This window comes from Triturus cristatus, chromosome 5_1, assembly GCF_964204655.1.
Source record: "Triturus cristatus chromosome 5_1, aTriCri1.1, whole genome shotgun sequence".
Taxonomy (NCBI): domain Eukaryota; kingdom Metazoa; phylum Chordata; class Amphibia; order Caudata; family Salamandridae; genus Triturus; species Triturus cristatus.
This window is the reverse complement of record NC_140587.1, coordinates 749597156-749624916: the sequence shown is the minus strand read 5'-3', so window position 1 is coordinate 749624916 and position 27761 is coordinate 749597156.

Sequence of the window (27761 nt, the reverse complement as noted above, 5' to 3'; positions counted from 1 at the left end):
TTAAAAAATTCTGACATGCAGACTGAAACATGCACTTTCAATACCAGCAGCAGACTTCCCTGGTGAGAAGTAACTTTACTACAGTGATCTAATAAGCAACTAGAGTGCTAACATTCTGAATTTATGGCAAATTTGTGACACATCTGAATGCCTTCTTGATGGAATCAAAGTAAAAAACTGAAAGTATTTCCTACTGAGGAGACTGTAGTAAATGAGGAAATTAGGAAACATCATAACAAATAAGTCTCCCAAAATGGCCACCAGAGACAAAAGAGCCTAAATGTAGCCCAAATATCACCCAGATGTAGCCCAAGTATAGCCCAATGACAGAATGTCCCAGAGTGTTCTAACGAACAACTAGAGCGCTAACAGTCTTACTTATGACAAAAGTATGGCACACCTGAAGCCATCTTGAATGGAATAAAGTGGTAACACTTAAAACATTTAATTTGCAAAGGAACACAATGAGGGGATTCATTTTGCCATAGAAATTATGATTAGTGCTGCAGAAAGAAAAATTAGGGCACATTTTGACTTCTCAAATCCTCTTCTATGTCATAAAAAAATTCTGACATGCAGACTGAAACATGCATTTTGAATACCAGCAGCAGACTTCCCTGGAGAGCAGTAGCTTTACTACAGTGATCTAATGAGCAACTAGAGTGCTAACATTCAGAATTTATGGCAAATGTGTGACATATCTGAATACCTTCTTGATGGAATCAAAGTAAAAAACTGAAAGCATTTCCTACTGAGGAGACTGCAGTAAATGAAGAAATTAGGACATTTCATAACAAATAAATCTCCCAAGATGGCCACCAGACACAAAAGAGCCTAAATGCGGCACAAATATCACCCAGATGTAGCCCACATGTAGCCCAATGACAGAAGTGTGCTAAACACTTATTTTTTGTGTATTTGCAGTTTTATATAGTGCAGACTTGTCAGGTATTGGAATGCTTTACATGAGCATTGGTTACATCACACAAGATCAAATTCATTTTGGTTGTAGACATGGGGAGATTAAGTGATTTGACCACAATCACAGAATGTTGAGCTTAAGCAGAAACTCCAACCTGGTTCCCCAGTTGCAAAGTCTGCAGCTCTGGAAGTAACACCACATCCTCTCGCCAAAGTGCAACATTTAATCAAGTGGTCAACTGGATAAAAAAACATAAAGATTACAAATAATTTAAAAGTTCTTTGTCGCTATTTGAAAACTCAGAAAATATGTCCTCATTTTAGTTTTTTAGAGCACTAACCATAATTTTGATGCAAATAAGACCCTCTCATATATGTAATTTCTAAAGGAAATACTCTAGGTATTACAGTTTTGATTACATAAAGATGACGTCAGGCGTTCCACACTTTTGTAATAAATATAGAATGTTAGCAATCTAGTTGTTCATTGGGATACTGTTGAGAGGCAGAGGCCAGGGGCACGGACTCTGAAAATTGAAGGCAGGTAGGAGAGTGCAGAGGCAACAATTCGACCACACTGGGCAGGCAGGAAGGGCAGTGGCAGCACAACAGACTATGGAGGGCAGTGGAAAGGGGGGCAGGGGCAACAAACCAACAATACATGACTGGCAAGAGAGGCTGTGGCAATATAATAGACCATTGTGGGCAGAAGGAACAGACAGTGGTAGTACAACCATACATGCCAACAGACCCGTTTCAGCCAGGAAACGTCCAATGTTTTTAAGCTCAAATGGGCTTGATTTGATCTGTCTCCTGTCTACAATCTCCTCTTTTTCAATGTAACTCAAAGTGGAAAATCAATACCCCAGTTTTTTTTCAAAATCTCCCTCTTACCATGTTCAAAATGTTCGCAAGTATGGTACATTGAATCATGGTAGGCAGGAGGAATTGGGGTAGGGACATGGACTCGGATAACAGAGGACAGCAGGGACATGGAGAGGTGCAAAAACTGACCCTACAGGGCAGGCATTAGGGTTTGCAGCAGCACAATACACCACACAGCGCATGCGGGACGGGAGTGCAGCACAACAATCCATAGAAAGCAATAGGGAGGGGACAGGACCATGCACATGGACAACAGAGAACAGGTGGGAAAGAGACAATGGTAGCTAGCTGACCATAATGGACAGATAGGAGAGAAAGCTGCAGCATAACAGACCATAAAGGGCAGGAGGGACGGATCAGGGGCATTACAATGGAACAGACAAGCCAGGAGGGAGGGAATAGGGGGTCTGCACATGGAAACAGAGGGCTGGGGGCAAGGTGGCAGGGCAGGAGCAGCAAAATGACCATGGAGGTCAGGCAGGATGGGCAGTAGAAACAAGACACACCATGGAGAGCAACAATGAGACTATGGTGGCAGACACACAGACCATGGAGGGAAGGTGGGAGGGGGTCAGGGGCAGCTAGCTGACCACACAGGGAAGGTGGGAGGGGCCATGGCAGCACAGAAGACCATGTATGGCAAGCGGGAGGGTTAGTGGCAGCACAATGGCTATGATGGGCAAGAAGGAGGGTGCAGGGGCATGCACAAAGGACCATGGAGGATAGAAGTGAGGGTCAGGACCTGGGCACAGACGAGAGAGTTCAGGGGAAGGGGCCTCACAACAGACCGCGCGGGGCAGGCAGGAGGAGCAGTTGCAGCACAACAGATCAGGAAGGGCAGAAGGGTGTGGCAGTAAAATGGACCATGGAGGACAGGAGGAAGGTGATAGGGGCATGGCATGTGGACAGGCAGGGTGGAGGTGGCAGGGACAGGTTACAGTCATCTGACAATGCTAGGCAGGTGGGAGGGGAGTGGCAGCCCAACAGAACACTCAGAGTAGATAGGAGTGGCAGGTCCATGGAACATAGTGGGCAAAAAGGATGGAGCAGGGGCATGCACAAAGACATCGGAGGGCAGGGGGAAGGAGAATAGGTGCAGCAAGCTAAGCACAGAGGCTAAGCAGGAGGTCAATGATGGGCCATAGAATTGGGCAATGGAGGGCAGGAGGAGTGGACTGGTACATCATGCTAAATGGAGGGCAGTGGCAGCACATCAGACCATGCATGGCAGGAGGAAGGAGGCTAGTCCATGGATTCAGACAACAGAGGATAGGGAGGAGGTGGATGGGGCAGCAAGCTAACTGTTCAGAGAAGGTGGGTATTAAGAACTTTATTGTTTTTGAAAATGTGTGTCTGTGCGAACTACTTAAAATATGAACAAGTATGCAGCATAATCTCACTTTTATTCAGGAAGAAGAGGGCGTTTGTGACTGTGACTCCGGGCTCACTTGGCAGAAACACCCCCTGACCCTCCACCCCCATCGCAAAATGTAATGTCTGTGAAAAGGGTAGGTGGACGCAGTGTTATATAGAACATAGTCCTGAGAGCACGATTGAAAATGAAAACTAGATGTAGTATATGGTATAAACTATGCACCAAAAAGTGTGATATAAGATGAACCGGGGCGTGAAATATAATATGCAATACATTGTGCGCAATAACAGATTCATTGGAGAGCGCGAAATAGCACAGGCACTAGCGCGTGCTATGCGATATGCGCCTTGGAGTGTAATATGCACAGGGCAGTGTTGTGTAACATAACTAGTCTCTAAAGTTGTAATATAAAATATGTGCTGGGGAGTGTAACGTTGCATATGCACTGTGACAAAGATATGGATCCCAGATTGTAATATGTATGGCATAGCGCTGTGCGTTATAATATACACATCGAGGAAGGCACGTTAGATGGGGCAATATAACCCGTGCGAAGGCAAGTGTGGCATGACATATTCACGGGGTGGTGTTACAGTGCCAATGGGCTAGAGAGTGTCATAGCATACGCACTAGCTGGTGGAATACAACACAGACGTGTGAGGCAATCGGCGGGCACTGGTGGGTGTAACGCAGCATTGGGCTCAGCCAGGAGCACACTGTGACTCTCAAGTGAGGTTCGTCTCCTTTCCAGAGAGTAAAATAAAAAGTATTACACATCCGGTGGTGGATGTGTTTTTTATTAACCGTGAGGGGGGTTTCTTGCATAGTTTGGTTGAATTGTTGTCGAATCCCCTTTGAATGGCTTGGTGTGCGTGTATATTAAATGTGCCCGTCAATAGCTACCCATGTTTGTATAAATAAACGACAAGGGTGTCTACTTGGAGAGTACCCACCGGCGGGGGCGCCGGGATTAGGCACGGTAGGGCGTCAGACACGTCAGAGCTTCACTAGCGGTGTAAATAAATTCCATGTGGATTCATTCTATGCAGAGTCGCCTTTTAATGAATATCACGCAAATCGTCATGGTGATAGGTACATACGGTTTGTCCAGCATGTCCTAGGTGTTTCTATAAATATATATATTTTTAAAATAGTGAAAAACAAAGGCCGGCCCCGGGGGATGGGGGTCCCCGGAGCCATAAGTGGCCTGAGGAGGGGGGCAACGCAGCCCCCTCCTAAAGAATTTAAATAAAAAAAAGGCCATGACCCGGGGGTGAGGTCCCCGGGGCCGATTAAGGCCTTGGGAGGGCCAAATTAATTTTTTTCAACAAAAAAAATTAGGGTGCAGGCCCTGGGGGATGGGGTCCCCTGGGCCAGTAAATTAGAAAAAGAAGGGGGGCCACACAGCCCTCCTTCTTAAAAAAATTAAATAAATAAAAGACCGGCACCACGCTGGAGGCCACGCCCCCTCCTTGCAGCACTCTGCAAACGCGCCCCCTGGCCAGTTATAAGTTGGGGAATTCATTCCCCTTCAATACTGAGGGTCCCTGAGGGCCAACTAGCCCAACAGGTATCTCCAGTGTGCGCCAGGGAGCTGCGTTGCAGACAGGTGTTCTGAGGCCACGCCCCTTTTTACACCTCTATGCAACGCAGCTCTGTGGCACTTACTGGAGGTACCCAGTGGGCTAGTTTGACCCTAGGGACCGTTAGGATTCAAGGGGACTTAATCTCTCAACTTAGAACGGCCACAGGGCGCGTTTACACAGTGGTGAAGGGAGGGGACAGGGCCTGAGGTGACGTGCGCAAACACGCCCTGTGGCGCATTTTAAGTTGGGGAAATAATTCCCTTTCAATCCTGAGGGATCCTGGGGGCCAACTAGCCCACCAGATGCTTCAAGTAAGTGCCACTGCTCTGCGTTGCAGAGAGGTGGTGCAGGCCGTGCCCCTTTTTACACCTCTCTGCAATGGCGCTTACTGGACGTACCTAGTGGGCTATTTTGCCCCTAGGGATCCTCAGGATTCAAGGGGACTTAATCTCCCAACTTAGAACGGCCACAGGGCCTGTTTACACAGTGGGGAAGGAAGGGGACGGGGCCCGAGGTGACGTGTGCAAACACACCCTATGGCGCGTTTTAAGTTGGGGAAATAATTCCCCTTCAATCCTGAGGGCCCCTGGGGGCTAACTAGCCCACCAGGTGCTACCAGTAAGCGCCACTGAGCTGCGTTGCAGAGAGGTGGTCCAGGCCGTGCCACTTTTTACACTTCTCTGCAAGGCAGCTCTGTGGCGCATACTGGAGGTACCTAGTGGGCTAGTTGGACCCTAGGGACCCTCAGGATTCAAACTAACTTAATCTCCCAACTAAAAACGGCCACAGGGCGTGTTTACACAGTGGTGAAGGGAGGGGACGGGACCTGAGTTAACGTGTGCAAACAAGCCCTGTGGCGCGTTTTAAGTTGGGGAAATAATTCCCCTTCAATCCTGAGGGCCCCTGGGGGCTAACTAGCCCACCAGGTGCTTCCAGTAAGCGCCACTGAGCTGCGTTGCAGAGAGGTGGTCCAGGCCGTGCCACTTTTTACACCTCTCTGCAACGCAGCTCTGTGGCGCATACTGGAGGTACCTAGTGGGCTAGTTGGACCCTAGGAACCCTCAGGATTCAAATGAACTTAATCTCCCAACTAAAAACGGCCACAGGGCGTGTTTACACAGTGGTGAAGGGAGGGGACGGGGCCTGAGTTAACGTGTGCAAACAAACCCTGTGGCACGTTTTAAGTTGGGGAAATAATTCCCCTTCAATCCTGAGGGACCCTGGGGGCCAACTAGCCCACCAGGTGCTTCCAGTAAGCACCACTCCGCTGCGTTGCAGAGAGGTGGTCTAGGCCGTGCCCCTTTTTACATCTCTCTGCAATGCAGCTCTTTGGCGCTTACTGGAGATACCTAGTGGTCTAGTTGGACCCTAGGGACCCTCAGGATTCAAGGGGACCTAATCTCCCAACTTAAAACGGCCACAGGGCGTGTTTACACAGTGGGGAAGTGAGGGGACGGGGCCTGAGGTGACGTGTGCAAACACGCCCTGTGGCGCGTTTTAAGAGGTAGTTTTAATCCCCTGCCCTATTATATACTAGGGGCTTACAGAGGAGGTCATGCTGATCACAGGGGGACCCCAACGCATAGTGTTCCCTAGTGTATGTAGGTGTTTTCACTGTATTCTGAGTGTCTTTTGACATAGCACTGGCTCTAGGACTGGTTAGTCAGACTCAGTTACCACCAGTATCCGTCTGAAAAGGTTGAGGGTACAGGATGATTTAGCAACAAGGCTTCTTTCTGCTCTTCTGTTTGTTCTTTCTGCACGTTATCCTTCTTCCTGCACTTTTCTTCGTCTTTGAGGACTTCTTTCTGCATTTCTTTTTTTCTTTCTGTGCGTTTTTTCTTCTTTCTTCACATGTCCTATCTCTGTAGGCATAGATAGAAATTAGCATTTAAAAAACCTTTGAAATTCACTGAAAAAACCATAGGTTTCAGGCACGTTATAGTTAGGAATTAGCATTTAAAAAACCTTAGAAATTCACTGAAAAAAACATAGGTTTCAGGGGCGTTATAGTTAGCTGGACTTTTCACTCGTACAAAACCATTGAAATTCCCCCGTTATAGTTAGTTCAGCTAACTATAACTCGTGCGCCCACAATGCACTACTGATGACGTCACATATTACTTCACTCATGACATGGTCAGTGACATCACTCATGTCATCACTGATGACATTTCAAATGACATCACTAATGACATCACTGATGACATCATCCTTGTGATAGAGTGGCAGACCTCCTCTTCCCCTAATATAACCTTTGATACACACATTCAAAAATAGAAACTACAATGTTCAAAACAATGAACATACCAATACCAGATACAACAACCTATTCAGTAATTCTAAGATCCACATACACATCCACTCATTCACCAACAGTCCTATACAGTCACTCATACATGTACTCACTCATCATATGTACTCACACACCTTTACATCCTGTTACACACACCACTCATCCATAGAGTTACTCACACACATAGTCACTCATGCTAATAAAGAATCAAACATCCATTTACTTGCATATACAGTTATACACACACCACCACACTTACTTCTACAGAAACTTACACATACTTATTCTTTTAAACAATCACTTATAGAAACACATACTTATTCATACAGGAACTCTTTCAATCTCTCACTTTCACATATACTCACTCATATACACCAATAGTCACATATACTAGTTTAAAACATATGTAGTTACTCATAAAGACACTATTGAGACAGTCTATCACTCACTAACACACCCATGCACACACTCATCCACCCATACAGGCCTGCACACATGCTGTCAACACATACAAACAGTGAGTCACTCATTCATGCACCTATGCACTACGTAATACCCCCACCGAACCATACAGACACTCAGACACTCATACTGATACTCAAAAAACCAACTAATAACCTATATAGACACTCATGTAGCTACTCACCAACCCATGCAGCCACTTATACACAAAGTGAGAGACTGATACAGATATTTACACATTTAAACATTACTCACTAAGCCATGTATTCACTAAGATACACTTAATCAGTCAGTTATCCAATCAATTTTTCAAAAACAAATCATCCATTTAGACACTTATATACCCATTTATTCTTCCATCGACCTTGAGATAAACATATATAAAACATATGTAATTTTCAGAAAAACACACATTCACTGGATGATGTCATCAGTGATGTCATTTGAGATGTCATCAGTGATGTCATCAGTGATGTCACTGACCATGTCATGAGTGATGTAATATGTGACGTCATCAGCAGTGCATTGCGGGCGCGCGAGTTATAGTTAGCTGAACTAACTATAACGGGGGTATTTCATTGGTTTTGTACGAGTGAAATGTCCAGCTAACTATAACATGTGTGAAACCCATGGTTTTTTCAGTGAATTTGCAAGGTTTTTTAAATGCTAATTCCTAACTATAACGTGTGTGAAACCTATGGTTTTTTCAGTGAATTTGCAAGGTTTTTTAAATGCTAGTTCCTAACTATAACATGTGTGAAACCTATGTTTTTTTCTGTGAATTTCAAAGGTTTTTTAAATGCTAATTTATTAATGTTTTATTATATTATTTATTTATTTTTTTAACAATATGCTACCTATGTATATAATTATAGATTTACAGTATCCTGCAATATGGAATGGCTCACCTTTTTTGAAAAATGCTTAGATATAGTAGAACAGCATAGTTAATATCTTCAAAACACCTGCAAACATTTTTTTTTTTTTAAGGTTTTTTTTACCGTGCGCGCACCGTAAGCTTACGGTGCGCGCACGGTACGGTACAAGTACGGTGCGCGCACGTAGTTTGCATGCGTACGTGATTTACGTACGCATGCGTAATACGTCTGCGATGCATACGTACGCGCATGCGCGCGTGCTCCGTAGGCGGATGCGTCGTACGCGCATGCACGCGTGCTCCGAATGCGCATGCGCGCCTGCGTCGTACACGCGTGCTCTGTATGCGCATGCGCGCGTCTTACGTACGCGCATGCGTGCTTGTACCGTGCGCGCACCGTAAGCGTACTGTGCGCGCACGGTAAGTCATGTGATCAAGAAACAACACTTTTCATTGGTTTAAAGTAGTTTCATTTCCAGAAACTTCCAACACCACACCCATTCCCCTCATTATTACTTCTGATTCCCTAGGAGAAGGAGTTGAACTGTTTTTGTGATACAATGGCAGAGCAGCAGTCATCTTCTGGGAGTGAGCAGGACAGCCTTGTAAGGCAGAGACAGAGGAAACAGAAAGATTCTTTTGTCTGGCAATTTTTTACATTTCCACAGGGGCAGAAGAAAGTGAATGCTCCCAAAGTCACCTGCATTCTTTGCAAACGTGTCTTATCTAGAGGAGATCCTAAGAAGAAGTATTCTTTTAGTATCTACACTATGATCAGGCACATTAGGGATGTACATCCTGTGACTTATGCTCGAGCTACAGGAGAAAACCCTCCTGCAGCTCAGCCGAGTACATCCGCAGAAGCTCAGCCGAGTACATCATCGGCAGCTCAGCCGAGCACTTCCTCTGCGGTGGCATCTTCACCTTCTTCTGGTCCTCTGGACATTCACCCTCTGTTTGAGAGGGTGCATATACGTTGCAATACGTGTTATGCTCTTCTTGCTTTTGGGGAGTCCATCATTCCCCTAATAGAAAACAAGATACCGCAGCACACGTGCGGGACCGTAAAATTTTTGCCATTCTTTCCTTCCTCTGTCCCTCTATTAACACAACGGCTCTTTTTAGAGCCACCTAACATCTAAAATTCTTTTTTTTTTAAATCATTTTTTTTTTTCCGCGTGTGTGTTTTTAAACACAATAAAATGTTTTTTTCACCCTTCATGGTCCTTCATGTACTTCCTGTCAAAAGGTAGGGGGTCAGGAACTCTGTACCCTGCCCCCTTTTCACGTTCTCCACCTTTTTTTTAAAGTGAAACACACTTTTTTTTTGGTATATTTTAACCCTTTCTAAATGATTTCTACCCCCAACATGACTTCTGCCTGCTAGCATAGCATTAGATCATGTAACAGTTGTGTGCGCAGAGACGTCAGAAGTTCAGCACATAATGTTTCTAATCCAAAGAGCAAGAGTACATTTCACAGATGAAGGGAACAGAATCTTCCTCTTGATCTTTAGACACTGGATCGATACTTACTTATAGGTACCACAAAACAATAAATTAACACAATGGCTCTTTTTAGAACAACCAAAAACCAAAAAATTAATCTTTTTTTTTAATTCTATTTTTTATACAATTTTTTGTCGCATCTCTATGCTTCCCCTGCACAGGCCTACAAATTGCAGCCATGCGCCACCGCAGGTTCCCTTGCACCATGGTACAAGGATGCCTGCATGGTGGGGAGATTGTTCTTGTGCAGGAAGGGACACCTTCCTGCACAAAAACAATCACAAGAGGCTTTTTCCTCTTTCAATGCGTGCTGTAGAATGGAGGACGCACTAAAAGAGGAAAAAACGAGGAGAAATAAAAACATTTCTCCTAATTGTGACTCGCAACACCACCTCTAGGGTGGCGTAGCATTCACACGCATCTCCAGAGTTACGATTTCTCATAAACCTGGAGATGTGTCTAGTTCTTTGTGTGTTGCGTGGGAACACCCATATGAACACCCATGGAACGCCCCTTCAACGCACAGTGCTGCGTGTGAAGTGGCTGTATTTATGTAGAGAGGAAAAGTCACGCAGGGTGGGTTTTTCTCTCCTTGTAAATATGGAGGAGCTCCTTGCACCACCAGTACGTTATGAAAAGTGATGTAGTGGTGGCGCAGGGGGCTTGTTAATCTGCCCCAGAGATGTAATGGAAATTAAGGGTAAGACAGACAAAGGGAGAGAGACAGAATCAGACAGAGAGAGCAAGGAACTGAGAATGAGTAAGGCAATTAGAATGACTGAGACACATGGAGACAGGGAGAGACACATATTTGAAAAATTAGTGATGGAGGCAGTAAACCTAGGGGAGTAGTAGAGAAGGAGTGAGGGAGTTACGAAACAGCAGTAAAGGAAGAAGACAGAGAGAAGGGGAATGAGAAAAGCAGAGTGAGGAGAAGTGGAAAAAAGGAAGCATGAAAGTGAAGGGGTGAGAAATACAGATATTTCAAACTTACCTGACCAACAAAATAACTTAATTATAAATAAATGTTTTTTTTAATTGCTAGAAAAATGGATTCAATTTCCTAAATTTTCTTTCTGAAGCTGAAAAAAAGGAAAAAAAGTATTAATATTTAACAATACATTTTAGAATACAGTACACATATTTTCATATTTAACAAAGTAATTTTTTGCCCTTTTTTTGCTGTTTTCAGAATATATTGAATTTCCCTGCAAATTATGAAACCAACTGCATTTATCACTTAACAGCGGGCAAAAAAATTAACAATCTGAAAGATTGTTTAAAAAAAGCCCTGAATCTCTTCTCAATAAAACATACCTTCATAGAAATGTAACATATATAATAAAAATATCTTCTAAGAACAATAACTATTTGCAATAAATAACGTCTGTAAATCTTGTTGCTTTAGCACATACACCAAAATAATATCTGTCAAAGAAGTCCACAAGAGAAATTTTTATCTTTCCATGAGGCCAAATGGTAATTTTTAAATTCTTTTTTGGAGAAATAACCAATGGTAATCCAATTAAATCGAAATAATGGTTTGTTCAGATGCTGCAATTTGTATCTAAAATTTTGGTTTTAGAAAAATTAAGTAGGAATTTGGTAATTCTGCAGGCAAACGTTGCTTGAAAATCAATTGAGAATCAATACACAGTGTCCAGCCTTTTTCACATTTTAGGTAAACTGTGTAATGACCAGAAGTTATTGCAGGTCCATCATGAAATTTTTTTGCAACTACAACAAAAGTTTTTCCAGATATTGATAATTGATGTCCTGTAAACTTCTTTATTAAAGTGTCCAATTTTGTACCATCAGCTCTACAACGTTGCATCATTAAAATTACATACTGTCCATATTTATTTCAAAATAACGTTGATAACATGTCTGATTTACATTGAGTACATTCCATGTTGTGATTGGCATCTTTAACTAATTTACTAAAAGTCACTGCTTTACTCTCTGGTAATGTTAAATATATGAACCTTTCAGAATCAACATTAGAGCTGCATGTGTTCAAACAGTTTTCACAACTATGTTCCCATTTATAAGAGAGACCAAACATATTTTCTATTTCTACCCCTTCATCTTCCAGTACCATAAGCATATACATCAAGAATTCCTGTGCATCTTGCTGGACATTTTGAGTAAACTGTGTACATCCTGAACATACATCTAAAAGGTTTCTAACATCAGAAGCACTTTCTATTTTAGTTTTATCATTACTCAGCTTCTCGAAAAGAAAACTCAGCAGAGAACAGAATCTTTTTTCATGATTTAGTATTATCTGCTCTTGCAAACTTTCAAGATAAAATACAATATTCAGCACTACATTAGCGTAGCAGTTGACACCAGAGCTATTTTCAAAATGACAACCAACAACCTCTTCAACATTGTCCTTTTTCTTTTTGCTTGGAATCAGATCACTCTCCTTTTGTTTTCTCTTCTGTACATCCTCATTACAGATATTCTCAATTCTCCTTTTACGACAAACAACACGTTTTTCAAACACAGGATATTGACCTAAATGAGGAGTATAGCTTCTTCTTAATCTATTATACTCCTTTACACAGTTTGCATCAGCACTAACTTTTGACTCATCAAAGTCTATCATGAATAAACCAGATATTTTTTCACACGTGACTAAGCAACATATGCCATACCTTCTTTAAACACATTAGATCCAATGTTTACAAAAGCACTATCTACAGTTAATCCTTGAGATTTGTGAATAGTTACAGCATATGCTAGAGAAAACGGAAACTGCTTCCTACGTACATATAAGTCTTTCACAAGCAAGAAACGAACTGAACAACGACAAATGTCTTTAACCTCTTCAATCTGATCAAATTTTATTTTTAAAAATTCAATTCCATCTTTTTTCTGGTAATTAACAAAACCCACAACTTTACCCATAGCTCCATTAACTAAACCTTTTTCTACATCCAAAGTACGTCTTAAAATTACTCGACAGTTCATACATACGTAAAGATTTTTTTCTAAACCAGCTGTTTTCGAAATGTTTTTCTCTAGTGAATCCAATTTAGTTGTCAATTTGCTTGTCAATATAATAGTTATTCCTTCATGTTGTATTTTATCCACAGCTTCCAGTTTGACAATCTCTTCATTTTCACATTTCAAAAGTTCTTGAATGTAGAGCATTAATGTAGTGTTGACATTAAGCAGATTACAGTATTTTTTCCAGCAATTTTCTTGTATATTTTCTCTGGAACAATTTGTTCTGTTGGGAACAAATTACATAGCAATCGACTCTGTAAAGCTTTTCTGCCATTTTCTGTGAGTAGTCCAATTCTGATATCTTTGAGAATACTTGCATAATCATCATCATTTGCCTGCCGCATATTGGTAATGAGTTCTTTATACTGAAAGTATGTCCAAATATTCACATTACCTATACTTCCTAACGACTTTTTCGTGTCTTCATGTGTAAGAGTTTGAAATACTGGTTGTCCTTTAACTGGAGTGAGCTGCAGAAGATCCCCAAAAACTATAACATGTTTTCCTCCAAATAGCACGTCATAGTTTGTCTTTAGAACTTGCTGCATTCTTAAATGTACAAAGGCAAGCATTAAGTTTGATACCATGCTTACCTCATCAATGATGAGAACTTTCATTTTTTTCAATACTCTTGCAACTTCAAAACATACTTCTCCTGTTAGCTTGTGGTATTGTATTTTGTTCTCATTCTCTACTGGTAACATTAGCAAACGATGGAGGGTAATTCCTTTTATGTTATATGCTGCTAACCCAGTTGGAGCAGTAACAACACAAGCCAAAGTTGAATCTGTTTTTTTTTTGTAGGTAGCTTCTAATTACTTTAATCAAGAAACTTTTTCCAGTTCCGGCTTGTCCACTCACATACATTCTGATTGGTTCAAATGATGTGCATGAGCACTCTTTATTTTCATGTAGTAATCCATGATCAATTTGTTTTGTGACTTCCTCATAAATTTGTTGTTGTTCATCATTCAGCTGCTGTTCCAAACTTGGTAAGTTTATTAAATCTTCCTGAGCTTGATTCATAGCTGTTTCCACTTCAGTCATGGCTATTGCAGCTTCATTTTCTACGATTGGTTGTCCTAGGGGATCTTGACTGAGCGTCCAAGAACTTTGACTGTCTTGAGAACTGTCTCTGGCTACTTCAGCTGCAATTGTTGCTTCTTGTTCAATTTCTTCATTTAACATTTCTACATAAGTTGTGAAAGTACTGCATTCGATGGTATCTTTGCATGCATTAAAGGAATCTTCATAGCTTTGAAAATGTCCAAGTAATTCATCCTCTGAGCGCCATGGTTTAAACAACTGTAAAAGTGCTAAGTGGTAAAATTCCTTCTTGTCAGTAGTGTCGCAACTCAGCTTTCTGTGATTAATCAAACTTCCTTTTGTATGTTTTACCAAACATCCTTCCTCACCAATGACTTTATATTTTCCATTGTTAATGTCTTCTGTTGCATTCCGTTTATAAATGTAGTTCTGCAGCACTTCATAGAGACACATGTTCTCAAGATGATGACTTCTCTTTGGGTAATATGTGTCCAACATGTTTGTTCTTAAAATGTCTGTGCTTTCAGGTTCGAACTCTGCTAAATATTCAATTTCTCGTATAGATTTCAGTACCCGATTTCTCATTCCTGCAAGGCCTACACCTACCCAAATTATTCTTCTGGATTTGGAGTACAGACTTGCAGATGATAACCTATCTGAGCATTCGTAGGATCCAATTTCTCGATGCGATAACATCTTTAAACTGAAACTGTATAGCTTTTTACTGACAGTCTTCTCGTGAGAAATCTCTTCCCACATTTCTTTCAATTCCGTTTTCTCAGATTTAGTGATGTAAGATGTGACATACTTAGCAACAGCAATAGAATTGTCAGCTACATACTGTATATCCATGTTAGCATTCCACATGGATAAAATGACTGGGTTGTAGTCATTTATATATTTTGACTCTTCTTTTCTTTTTAGGTTGTAGGTATTTTTAGGCGATTTTCTTGTAATAGTATGTCGCACAGCTGACATAAAACTGTTTACTCTTCCTTTTGAAAGAACAGGTCGTGGAAATCCAAATCGACATTTTTTTCAGAATTTCTCTTTACTCTTGTACTTTCGTCGACAGTATTTTCCACACCGATGACTTTGGAAACGTAAAACTTGCTCTTTTAAGTTTTTTTCTTCTGTCCTTTTAGGTATAGCACATGTTGCATATCCTTCAATGAAAGATAGAACTGCATCATCAGAATCTGTTCCAAATTTTGGGGCATCCTTGATCCACAACAGCATATGAATATGAGGAGCACCTCTTGCTTGGTACTCTTTTCTCCAAAAGAAATCCACAACTTCTCCAAGAGGTGGATTTTTTTTTATTGCAGATGAAGGACATCATAGCCTCAAATCTATGATTGAAATATCTGCAAACATTAACCGGATCCAATGAGCACAATTCTCCTGCTGTCTTGTATTGGATGTTTTCAATATTTGAATTTGCCTCTCGAAGAAAATCCAGTAAATCATCCCAAGCGTACTCTGCACAGCTTAGGGTAAGGAACCATGTAGGAGTTCCTAAATTCCCTAACATACATTTCAATTCTCCATGGCATCGGTACCAATATTTATTAGTCCCACGCTGACAAGCCATCAGATTAATTAATTGTGATTCCAAATGGTCATCTCGCTGTTGCACTTTGTTCAGAAAATCCTTTGCAGACACATTATGTAGATGTACTCCAGTTTTCAAAATGTGATTTACTGCATAGGATAGTGCTGATAAGTCATTTTCAAATAAAAGATGGAAAAAATAAGGAATACTTTGATGAAATCTTGGATCTTCTGCATATAATCTTGTAGTCCGATACTCAGAAGCAGGAATCTGTACTGGACGTTCATCATATCGTCCACCTTTTCCTGTAGGAAACAGCTGGGGAAAACAACGAGCTTCCAAGCTCTCCTCCCATACACTCACGGGAGTTCCTTTTGCTTTTTTCATCTGAAAGAGATCAATAGTGTTTCCCATAACTTCTTTAGAATGAAGAGGATGTATGCTGAAATGTTCAAAAATTTCTTCTTCTTTTGACTTATCCACTTTTTCAATTTGCCCAGTTGGTATTCCTGTGTCTGCTAGTAAATCTTCTTCATCTTCATCCATATAAATTGATTCATAGCATTTATTATTTCTTTTCAAATATATATTTGCTTTTTGTACTTTTCGTACATCCACCAGCTCCTGCCAAATTTTCTTATTCTTTGTAGGTACACCATTAACCAGAATAACTAATGGTTCAGTTTCCAAACTATCTGCATCAATTGTTTCAATATTTTTTTTCAAATCCAATGGCAAATAGACAACTCTTCCTTTTAAACCTCTTTGTAAATCTGAAGGAGGTAATTTGCCTGTTTTGGGCTCCATACGAACTATAGTCTGAAATGGATGGACACATTGAATGAGTATAGACTCATACGTATTCAAATCACTAAGTTCTGCAGTAATATCAACCAATTCTAAATTATTATGTACAGCTCCAGCAGGCATTTTATTTTCTTCTAACTTGTTATAACAATATTTACAAATACGCTGATCTTCACCCAAATCAAAACAATTTTCCATAAAGAAATATGTAGCAAAATCCTTCCACTCATAATTATTTTCTTTTTCACTTTTTTGATAGAGATCAACCTTCCTTGTTTGATTTTTCGTAATGGCTTCTCCGGCAACAAATACAAGTAATATTTGGTCTTTCATTAGAGATGATAGTAAATTGTGTCATTTGATCTTCAAATGTTTTACTAACAGTGGGTTCTACATTCTCTCCCACATTTTCATCAACAACTGTGTCATTTCCTGCACTTTCTTGCTCTGGACCAAAGTAACAAAACTCAATTTCCTCACAAACCTTCTTCACATCTGTTACAGATCCACGGAACAGAGCACTATTCAACTCATGTAAATTTAGTGCTGGACTTTTAGCAAAATACAATCTTCTCACAAACTTTCTCATTTCAGTATGATGAACTGCCAGCATCCTAAAATGGTGAAAAACACTTTGACAAACTTTCCTAGGAAGACAAGCCAGAGAATGTCCTTGCAAACCAGTGTTCTCTCTCACTCTGCATGGATCTAGTCTTTGAAGCACCTTAATCTTCTGTTTAACACTTTTTTTTACTATATTCTCTTAGAAAGTCACGAAATGTATCAATAGATTCCTGTCGTACAGTACAAATACTACTACAATTCCAAGTGTACACTGGGGCTTTAGGACGTCTCCCCATAACCTCATCTGCTAACACTTCTTCCTCATTTCTTGGAACCATTTTCTCCTTTTCCATTACACAACCATCCTTAACTTCATATGCTCGACCACTGGTGTCAACTGCATACAGCAAACTATTACTTTGAAGATAACTCTCTTCATTAAAAAATGGTTCAGTACTTGAACTATGCTTCCATTCTCCTAAGAACACTTTACAAAAGTTTTTTTTTTTCACTTCTCTTTTTCTTTTGCTTTTTGACTTCATTACATTCACTAATTTATCTAATGTACGGATCCTGTTCAAAATTAAAATGAATAGTTTCCTTTTTAACTCCAAAGCCTTGGCAACAATTGTTTCAATATGTTTTTTTTCTTATAAAATTTGGCTTTCTTCCTATATTTTTTCACATCCTTCAGCAAATTGAACATCACTCTTCTCTCAAACATTTTTCTACAAATGTTTTTAAAATCAATTTTTCTTTTTAAGTCATTCTTTCTTACTTCTGTTTGTACATTAGCATTTAGTATATTCTGTCGATTGTCTGGTTGTTTTCTACTTGAAACACTATTTCCAGTGGATATATTTCTTACATTTTTTCTTTGCTTGAAGATATTTAAAAAAAAATCCTTAGTCTGCTTACCAGAAGGCTTTTTCTTTTTTCCAACATGAGGTTCTTCAACTATTTTTTTTTGTCCAGTTGTCTTCAAATATAGATGTTGTTGCTGTTCTTTTCTCTTTCTTGATTTTATAGGCATCTTTAATTTATTTCAGTGGTGTTCAGCAATACCTGAAAGAAACTTAAAAAAAAATACCATTATGTAATTTATATATATTACTATATTTTTTATGAGCTTTTCAAAACATATCATATGAGCCATCCCTTTCCTACGACTGCAAGTCTTACACAATAAAAGCAACACAAATTAAATCTCTGACAACAATTCCTGTATGCACACAGACTCATGGTGTGATTCTAGGCAGAAACCAATATTTGATTTGCAATTTCAAAACACATTTACTACTGTGGTTGAGCAAGTGATAATTACTGTAAGAGTCTGACATATTTTCATTATATTTTAGAGAGGCAGAAAAGAGCACATGTCCTAACAGCTACTTGAGAGCATGAGCATGTGGAACCTGGATGAGTAATTAGACTAGAGCAAAGGAAATGAGCCTTGGTGATGTTGAATGTGGTTGTGTAACACACTACTATCTGAAATACCACACAATGCTGAATACTTAGCATGGGAGTGCAACAGAAGCAACTGCCTGTGTGCTAAAAGTGTGCTTCTGGAGACTGTGTATTGTCAGGTGCAAGAGAGATCTGCATGGACACTTGCAGAACTGCATGAAGACTGCACAGATGTATGTAAGAGTACATGTGGGGTAAGGGTTAATTGCAGTTTTGAACATGTAAGATCTACCTCAGCCATGACAGGTGTGGAAGGAAAATCTACCCTGTTGTTCTCAAATCTGTTGGCCTTTGCCTCTCATTTGTGAGATCGTGATTTCTGCTGAATGCAAACCATCACAGTTCAAGAATACAAGCTGCCCCTTTCCTTCGAATGCAAGTCTTACAGAACAAGAGCAAAACAAAATAAATCTCTGACAACAAATTCCTCTGTGCACACAGACTCATGGTGTGATTCTAGGCAGAAAACGATTTTTCTTTGGTAATTTCAAAGCACATTTATTACTGTGGTTTTAGAAGTGATAATTACTGTAAGAGCCTGACACATTTTCCTTATAGTTTAGAGAGGCGGAAAAGAGCACATGTCCTAACAGCTACTTCAGAGCATGAGCATGTGGAACCTGGGTGAGTGATTAGACTAAAGCAAAGGAAATGAGCCTTAGTGACATTAAATGTGTTAGCGTTACACACTGCTATCTGAAATACCACACAGTGCTGAATACTTAGAATGGGAGTGCAGCAGAAGCAACTGCCTGTGTGCTAAAAGCGTGCTTCTTGAGACTGTGTATTGTCAGGTGCAAGAGAGATCTGCATGGACGCTTGCAGAACTGCATGAAGACTGCACAGATGTATGCAAGAGTACATTGTGGGGTAAGGGTTAATTGCAGTTTTGAACATGAAGGATCTACCTCAGCCATGGCAGGTGTGGAAGGAAAATCTATCCTGTTGTTTTCAAATATGTTAGCATTTGCCTCTCATTTGTGAGATAGTGATTTCTGCTGAATGCAAACCATCACAGTTCAAGAAAACAAGCTGCCCCTTTCCTACGAATGCAAGTCATACAGAACCAGACCAACACAAACTAAATCTCTGTCAACAAATTCCTGTGTGCACACAGACTCATGGTGTGATTCTAGGCAGAAAATGATTTTTCATTGGCAATTTCAAAGCACATTTACTGCTGTGGTTTTGCAAGTGATAATTACTGTAAGAGTCTGACACATTTTCCTTATAGTTTAGAGAGGCAGAAAAGAGCACATGTCCTAACAGCTACTTGAGAGCATGAGCATGTTGAACATGGGTGAGTGATTAGACTAGAGCAAAGGAAATCAGCCTTGGTGATGTTGAATGTGGTAGTGTTACACACTACTATCTGAAATACCACACAGTGCTGAATACTTAGCATGGGAGTCCAGGAGAAGCATCTGCCTGTGTGCTAAGAGCGTGCTTCTGGAGACTGTGTATTGTCAGGTGCAAGAGAGATCTGCATGGACACTTGCAGAACTGCATGAAGACTGCACAGATGTATGTAAGAGTACATGTGGGGTAAGGGTTAATTGCAGTTTTCAACATGTAGGATCTACCTCACCCACGGCAGGTGTGGAAGAAAAATCTACCCTGTTGTTTTCAAATGTGTTGGCATGTGCCTCTCAGTTCTGAGATAGTGATTTCTGCTGAATGCAGACCATCACAGTTCAAAAATACAAGCTGCCCCTTTCCTACGAATGCAAGTCTTACAGAACAATAGGAAAACAAATTAAATCTCTGACAACAAATTCCTCTGTGCACACAGACTCATGGTGTGATTCTAGGCAGAAAACTATTTTTCTTTGGTAATTTCAAAGCACATTTACTACTGTGGTTTTAGAAGTGATAATTACTGTAAGAGCCTGACACATTTTCCTTATAGTTTAGAGAGGCAGAAAAGAGCACATGTCCTAACAGCTACTTGAGAGCATGAGCATGTGGAACCTGGGTGAGTGATTAGACTAGAGCAAAGGAAATGAGCCTTAGTGACATTAAATGTGTTAGCGTTACACACTGCTATCTGAAATACCACACAGTGCAAACCATCACAGTTCAAGAAAACAATCTGCCCCTTTCCTGCGAATGCAAGTCTTACAGAACCAGACCACCACAAATTAAATCTCTGACAACAAATTCCTGCGTGCACACAGACTCATGGTGTGATTCTAGACAGAAAACAATATTCCTGGGTGATACCAGTACACCTTTACTTATGGTGAAGACATACTCCATAATATCTGACAAGTTTAAGGCAGTTAAATATCTTCCAAAACATAAAATGTAAAACACAACTTTAAAACAAAGATCTCATTTCTTTTTTTTATATCATAATGCACCTCATACATCCCCTCTCAAATTCATAACTCACCTTTAAAAGTAGTTAGTTGAGGAAGAAATGTGGCACTCACACAGCAGATTATCAGAGCCAGAATCTCTGAACTGTACACCTCTCAGCAGAACCAGTAAATGGCAATGTTTCCCTCTCTTTTTTCACATATACATGTTAACTTCAAATCACAGTGCTTCCCACATTTTTTCAAATGGAAACGCACATTACTATTGGTTGCAAATTCCAACCCTTTCCAAATGATCCCTACCCCCCACATGACTTCTGCCTCCTACCATAGCAACAGGTCATGGAACACTGGTGTGGGCAGAGAGGTCAGAAATTCAGCACACAATGTTTCTAATCCAAAGAGCAAGAGTGCTTGACTTTTCAAACCTAACAGCAAATTCAAAGTAATGTTCTGTGGGAACACATTTTTCTGAACCAATACAAAACATGCTTTTAAAAATTTAAACATACAGCCTAGTTTTTAGTGTTGAATGGTCTGAAACAGCCATTGAGTTCTTTTTATTTAAAAAAAAGTATGTAAGCCTCCATTTTACAACTATCTTTCTTTTCATATTGACATTCTACTGAAAGACACATTCTGAGTGCATCCAGATCTCCTTGAAAGATGTTCACAGTGTGGATTGTAGGTCATAGCTATGTCTTCTGGAGTGAAAAGTATGCAGAAATAAGAGGTATTTTCAAAGACCTTGCTTTGTCAAATGTAGACATTAAATGGATTGGTCAGAGAGGGTTAAAGTGGCACCAGTTAATGCCCTTGGTGAAATCTTTTTTTCATCTACAAAAGCCTGACCTTATTATTGTGCACTGTGGTGGAAATGACCTAGGCACTTTAACTGGGGTAGGTCTGGAAATGCTTGTTAAGGACACCTTTGTGCAATTGATGTCACTTTTTCCACAAACTACCTTTGTATATTCTAATATATGCCAAAGGCAAAAGTGGAACTGGTCCAACCAATATTGTCCACAGATTGACAAAGCAAGAAAGCACGTCAATACGTCTGTTTCTGCTTTCCTCAGAGACTATGGTATGGGTTCTATATACCACAACAACTTGCGTTACAACATGCAAGGCATTTATAGAGGAGACGGTGTTCATTTCACAGATGAAGGCAACAGAGTCTTCCTCTTGAACTTTAGACTCTGCATCGGTACTTACTTGTAGGTACAAAACAACACTCAATTAACACAACTGCTCTTTTTAGAGCCAACCAACATCTAAACACTTATACTTGACTTTTTAATCTATTTTTTTTATGTTTTTTTTTCCACCGTGCGCGCACCGTGTGCGCACCCCGCGATATATATATTTTTTTTTGAGACCTAAGAGGTCTTTCATGGTCCCCCTGACAAGGCCTAGGGAGTCAGGGAAACTATACCCTGCCCCCTTTTCACGTTCTCCACTTCTACCTCTAAAACTCAAAATGGCGGCTGGGGGTGCGCGCACCTCGCGATTTTGAAAAAACAATAATGTTTTTCAGGGACCCCCTGACAAAGGCTAGGGGGTCAAGAACTCTCTACCCTGCCCCCTTTTCACGTTCTCCACCTTTCTTTTTCCCTGTCACACACACAACACACAAAATGGCGGCCGACACTTCCTGATTTCGACAGATTCGAATGTTGACTGTCACGAATCCACCAATCAGAATTACGCTCGCGCACGTTAGGGTGCACGCACCGTGCGCGGACGGTGCGCGGACGGTGCGTGGCTATAGATATGTATGTGCTTTTAACTGCAATTTTCTCAGGAACTACTGAATAGATTAACTCCATATATGCAAAAGGCACTTCCCTGACCTGAGGACTACCTCTTTGCCAAATTTCAAGTAATTCTGTTAAGCCGTTTGGGCTGTACCTTCGACTAAAGGTCCTATGGGAAAATGCATGGGGAAAGCGCATTTTGGGACCCCCCTTTTTTCTCAGCCCCTGCTTAACGAATCACCCCGAGACTTTCAGGGTAGGAGCTGAGCGGAGCGTCCCATTAGTTTTGAAAATTTCGCGAGGATTCGTCAACCGGCGCCAAAGTTATTCAAAATAGAATTTTCAGATTTCCTATGGAAACACGGTCCTAACTATAACTATCTACTGGCGACCGCCAGTAGATAATATATATATTACCTACTGGTGTTTGCCAGTAGGTAGTTATAGTTAGGACCTAGTTTCCATCGGAAAAGTATTTTTTGTTTTGCCAATATCTTTGGCGTCGTTTGACGAATCTTCGTGAAATTTTCCAAAAAATAGGGCCAGACTGCTCAGTTTGTGTTTTGAAAGTTTTGGGGTGATTCGTCAAGCGAGGGCTGAAAAAAAGGGGGGTTCCAAAACACGGTTCCTCCATGTTTTTTTCCATAGAAACTTTATGAGAGGCTACAGCCTGACCTGCTCAACGGAATTACACCAGATTTGGCAATAAGGTAGGTCTTGGTTTAGAATGCGCCCTTTTTGTTAAATGGTGTAAATCCGTTCAGTAGTTACTGAGAAATTTAAAAAAGAAAAATATCGATATGTGAGCAGCGAGGAGGAGTCGCAAACCCTCCCAAACACGAGCTTCACTCTGATTGGCTGCCAACACTCCAAACAAGGAAGTGTTGGCAGCCATCTTGTGACTCGGTAACTGAGTAACAAGAAAAGAGTGAAAAAAAGTTTGATAAATAAGAAAAGGGGGCAAGGTAGAAACCCCCTAGGCCTGCTCAGGGGGTCCCACAAGGACACCCAGAGCCAAAAGGAAAGCATTTTTTTTTTAAAACAGCAAAATTTGTGTTGGGGACGGGAATCCTACTGAAAAATAAAAAAGAAGAGCAGGCTCCCGCGCTTCGGTTTCAAAAGGCCTCCGGGGGGAACAAGTCTCAGGGGCAATCAGTGATTAATTTGCGGGGGCCTGCGGGGGCCTTCTCAGCTCAGGGCTTATTAATTTGAATGTGGGGGGCAAATGGCCCCCTGCAGCTCTGGGGACAGCCACCTTCGTGGGGCATTGTTTATAAAGGCATGGGGGTCCCATCACCCCAATGCTGCCCTGGGGACCGCCACCTCCCCCGGGCTGAAATTATAAATAAAAGTGTGTGGGGTGCTACTGCCCCTCCCACACTGCCCCAAGTACCACAGCCTCCCCAGCCATAGCAAACCCTGCGGTGCTTCATTGAAGTGAGAGCAGGAAAACCTGCTCTCGCTTCAATGAAGCAAAGCAGAATTGCTTTTGAGCAAGGGGAGCTGCATGTCAGCAGCTCCCCTTGCTCAAAAGCAATGCCGTTTCCCGCAGGAGGCGTGGTGCCGGCAGGACCATGGGGGCATTGGGCTCCCCCTACAGTCCCCTTCACAGAGGCCATGCCCTGGGGGATGGGGTCCCCAGGGCCCCAAATAGTGTAAAAGAAGGGGGGCCATACACCGCTCCTTCTAAAAAAATAAAATATTTTAAAAAGCTGGCATCTTGCCAAAGGCCCCGCCCCCTCCCTGTAAAACTCTGCAAACGCGCCCCCTGGCACATTCTAAGTTGGGCTATTAAGTCCCCCTTCATTCCTGAGGGTCCCTGGGGGCCAACTAGCCCACCAGGTACCTCCAGTATGCGCCACAGAGCTGCGTGGCAGAGAGGTGGTCTGAGGCCATGCCCCTTTTTACACCACTAAGCAAATGCACCTCTTGGCGCACTGGTGGTGGGGCGATGAGGTCCACTTGTGTCCTGAAGACCTCAGGACACAAGTGAACTTCATCCCCCAAGCAGTAGTGCGCCAGAAGCTGCGTTTGCAGAGTAGTGTAGAAAGGGGGCGTGGCCTTGGACCACCTCTCTGCAACACAGCTCTGTGGTGCATACTAGAGGTACCTGGTGGGATAGTTGGCCCCCAGAGATCCTCAGGAATGAAGGGGACTTAAGACCCCAACGCAGAATGCACCAGGAGGCGTGTTTGCAGAGTGGTGGGGAAAGGGGGCATGGCCTTTGTCCACCTCTCAGAAATCCCACTGTGTGGGGCTTACTGGAGGTAAGACGTAGGCTAGTTGGCCCCTAAAGGACCCCCAGCAGCAAAGGGGACTTCAATCCCCATCCAAGAGCGCGCCAGGGAGCGCGTTTGCAGAGTGGTGGGCAAAGGTGGCGTGGCCTACTTTGAGAACTTAGCAATCCTGCTGTGTGGGACTTACAGGAGGTAATAGGAGGGGTAGTTGCCCCCAGGGTTGTCGTTGGGGGCCAACTACCCCTCTTGTTACCTGCAGTAAGTCTAAGGAGGACATGCCCTCCTTTCTACAACACTCTGCAAATGAGCCTCCTGGCAGACTACAGAATGGGGGATGAAGTCCAATTTACTTCGGAGGGACTTTGGGGGCCAAGAAGTCCTCTTGGTACCTTGTCTAAGTACTATGCAGCGGAATTCCTGAGTGCTGGTCAGAGGCCCAGCACCCTTTCTCCACCACTCTGCAAATGTGACAACTACTTAAAGAAGTGTCTTTCTGCACCTCTGACTTAGAGGTACTTTTAATCCCCATGCCCTATTATGTACTAGGGCTTTACAGAGGAGGTCATGACAATCATAGGGGTACCCCAACGCATAGTGTTCTCTAGTGTATGTAGGTGTTTTCACAGTATTCTAAGTGTCTTTTAGCATAGCACTAGCTCTAGGCCTGGTTAGTCAGAGTCAGTTACCACCAGTACCCGTCAGCAAAAGGTTGGGGGTACAGGATGATTGTGCAACAAGGCCTCGTTCTGCTCCTCTGTCGGTTCTTTGTGCACATCTCTTGCTTCTTTCTGCATCTTTCATCCTCTTTCTGGACTTCTGTTGCCTCTTTCTGCATTTCTGTTGCTTCTTTCTGCACCTTTCTTTCTCTTTCTGCACATGTCCTACCTCTGTAGGCATAGTTAGAAATTAGCATTAAAGAAAACGTTGAAACTCACTGAAAAAACCACAGGTTTCAGGGACGTTATAGTTAGAAATTAGCATTTAAAAAACCTTTGAAATTTACTGAAAAAAACATAGGTTTCAGGGACGTTATAGTTAGAAATTAGCATTTAAAAAACCTTTGAAATTCACTGAAAAAACCACAGGTTTCAGAGACGTTATAGTTAGAAATTAGCATTTAAAAACCTTAGAAATTCACTGAAAAAACCACAGGTTTCAAGGACGTTAAAGTTAGTTGGACATTTCACTCGTACAAAACCAGTGAAATTCGGCCGTTATAGTTAGTTCAGCTAACTATAACTCGCGCCCCCGCAATGCACTGCGATGAAGTCACATATTACATCACTCATGACATTGTCAGTGACCTCACTGATGACATCACTGATGACATCTCAAATGACATCACTGATGACATCATCCACATGATAACTTGATGCATTTTCTCATACCCTAATATAACCATTGATACACCCACTCTAAATTACAGACTGCCATTCTCAAAACCAGAGACACTCCAACACCAATAAGTACATACCCACTCACTGATTCTTAGGTCTACACACCCATCCACTCACTCACCCATACAGTCACTCATACTTTGAGTCACTCATCAGTACAGGACTATCATATGCACTGATACACCTGTATAGAAACTCACACAATGCCACTCATTCATAGAGTTACTCAGACACCTAGTCAGTCATGCAAAGAATTAATCACATTCCCATTTACTCACCTATACATTTATGCACATACCACCTCATTTACTCATACAGATACTAACACATACTTACGCTCTTATACAATCACTGATACAAGCACACACTCATCCATACAGCCACTCTCACAATCACTCACTCTCACTTATAGTCATTTATATACTCCAGCACTCACATATACTGCCTTTCACATATGTAGTTACTCACACATGTACCACTGAGACATCCATTCACTCACCAACACACCCAAACACACATTCACCCACCCATATAGTCTATCACAGATGCACTCTTGAATCCATACACCCAGTGAATCACCCACTCATACATCTATGCATAGAGTCACACACCCCCATCCACACAAACACTCAGGAAGCCATACAGATACTCAGACAACCAATCAATAACCCATGTAGACACTCATGTAGATATTCACAAACCCATGCAGCCGCTTACACACCAACAGACAGACTGATACAGACATTCACACAGTTTAGTCACTAACCCATGCATTCAGTAAGATACGTTTAATCACTCACTTATAAAGTCAGTCACGCACCTACTAAGTCATCCATGCAGACACTCATACACCCACTCATTCTTCAATACACTTTGGCCTATATGTATTAAACATATTTAAACTTTACAGAAACACACAGTTATGTTCTGTTATTTTATGTTATCTGGTGTTTTATTGAGCGCTCAGCTACTCAAACAGAGTGTCCCCGCGCTGTGTACTGCTGGGGAACCCATCCTGGCTTTCCCTGTGAAATGGTCCCTTACTGGGCATCTCCAAGGTGAAGACCAAGCATCCCCGGCGCTGATGGGGCCGTAAGTGGAGATTAAGCAAGCTATTGCCCAGAGTTGCTGAGTGTGATCCATGATTAGAGTAGGCACCGAGGCGAGAATTATCGAGTCCGCTGACCTTGGCCCAAGACCCTGCCGCGTCGGGAATCAAACCCTGGTCCCTGACCGACCTCTGCTTCCGGGTCTGCCGCCTCTAACCAGTGAGCCACACCACTCCACTGGATGATGTCATCAGTGATGTCATTTGAGATGTCATTAGTGATGTCACTGACCATGTCATGAGTGATGTAATATGTGACGTCATCAGCAGTGCATCGTGGGGGTGCAAGTTATAGTTAGCTGAACTAACTATAATTGCACAATTTCACTGGCTTTTTACGAGTAAAATGTCCAACTAACTATAATGTACCCCTGAAACCTGTGTTTTTTTCAGTGAATTTCTAAGGTTTTTTAAATACTAATTTCCAACTGTAAGGTCCCTGAAACCTGTGGTTTTCTTCACTGAATATATATATATATATATATATATATATAAATACCTTTCAATGCTGTCGGTAATAATAATAATAATAATTTGATCTTTGAACATACAATGTCTGTGATTTAT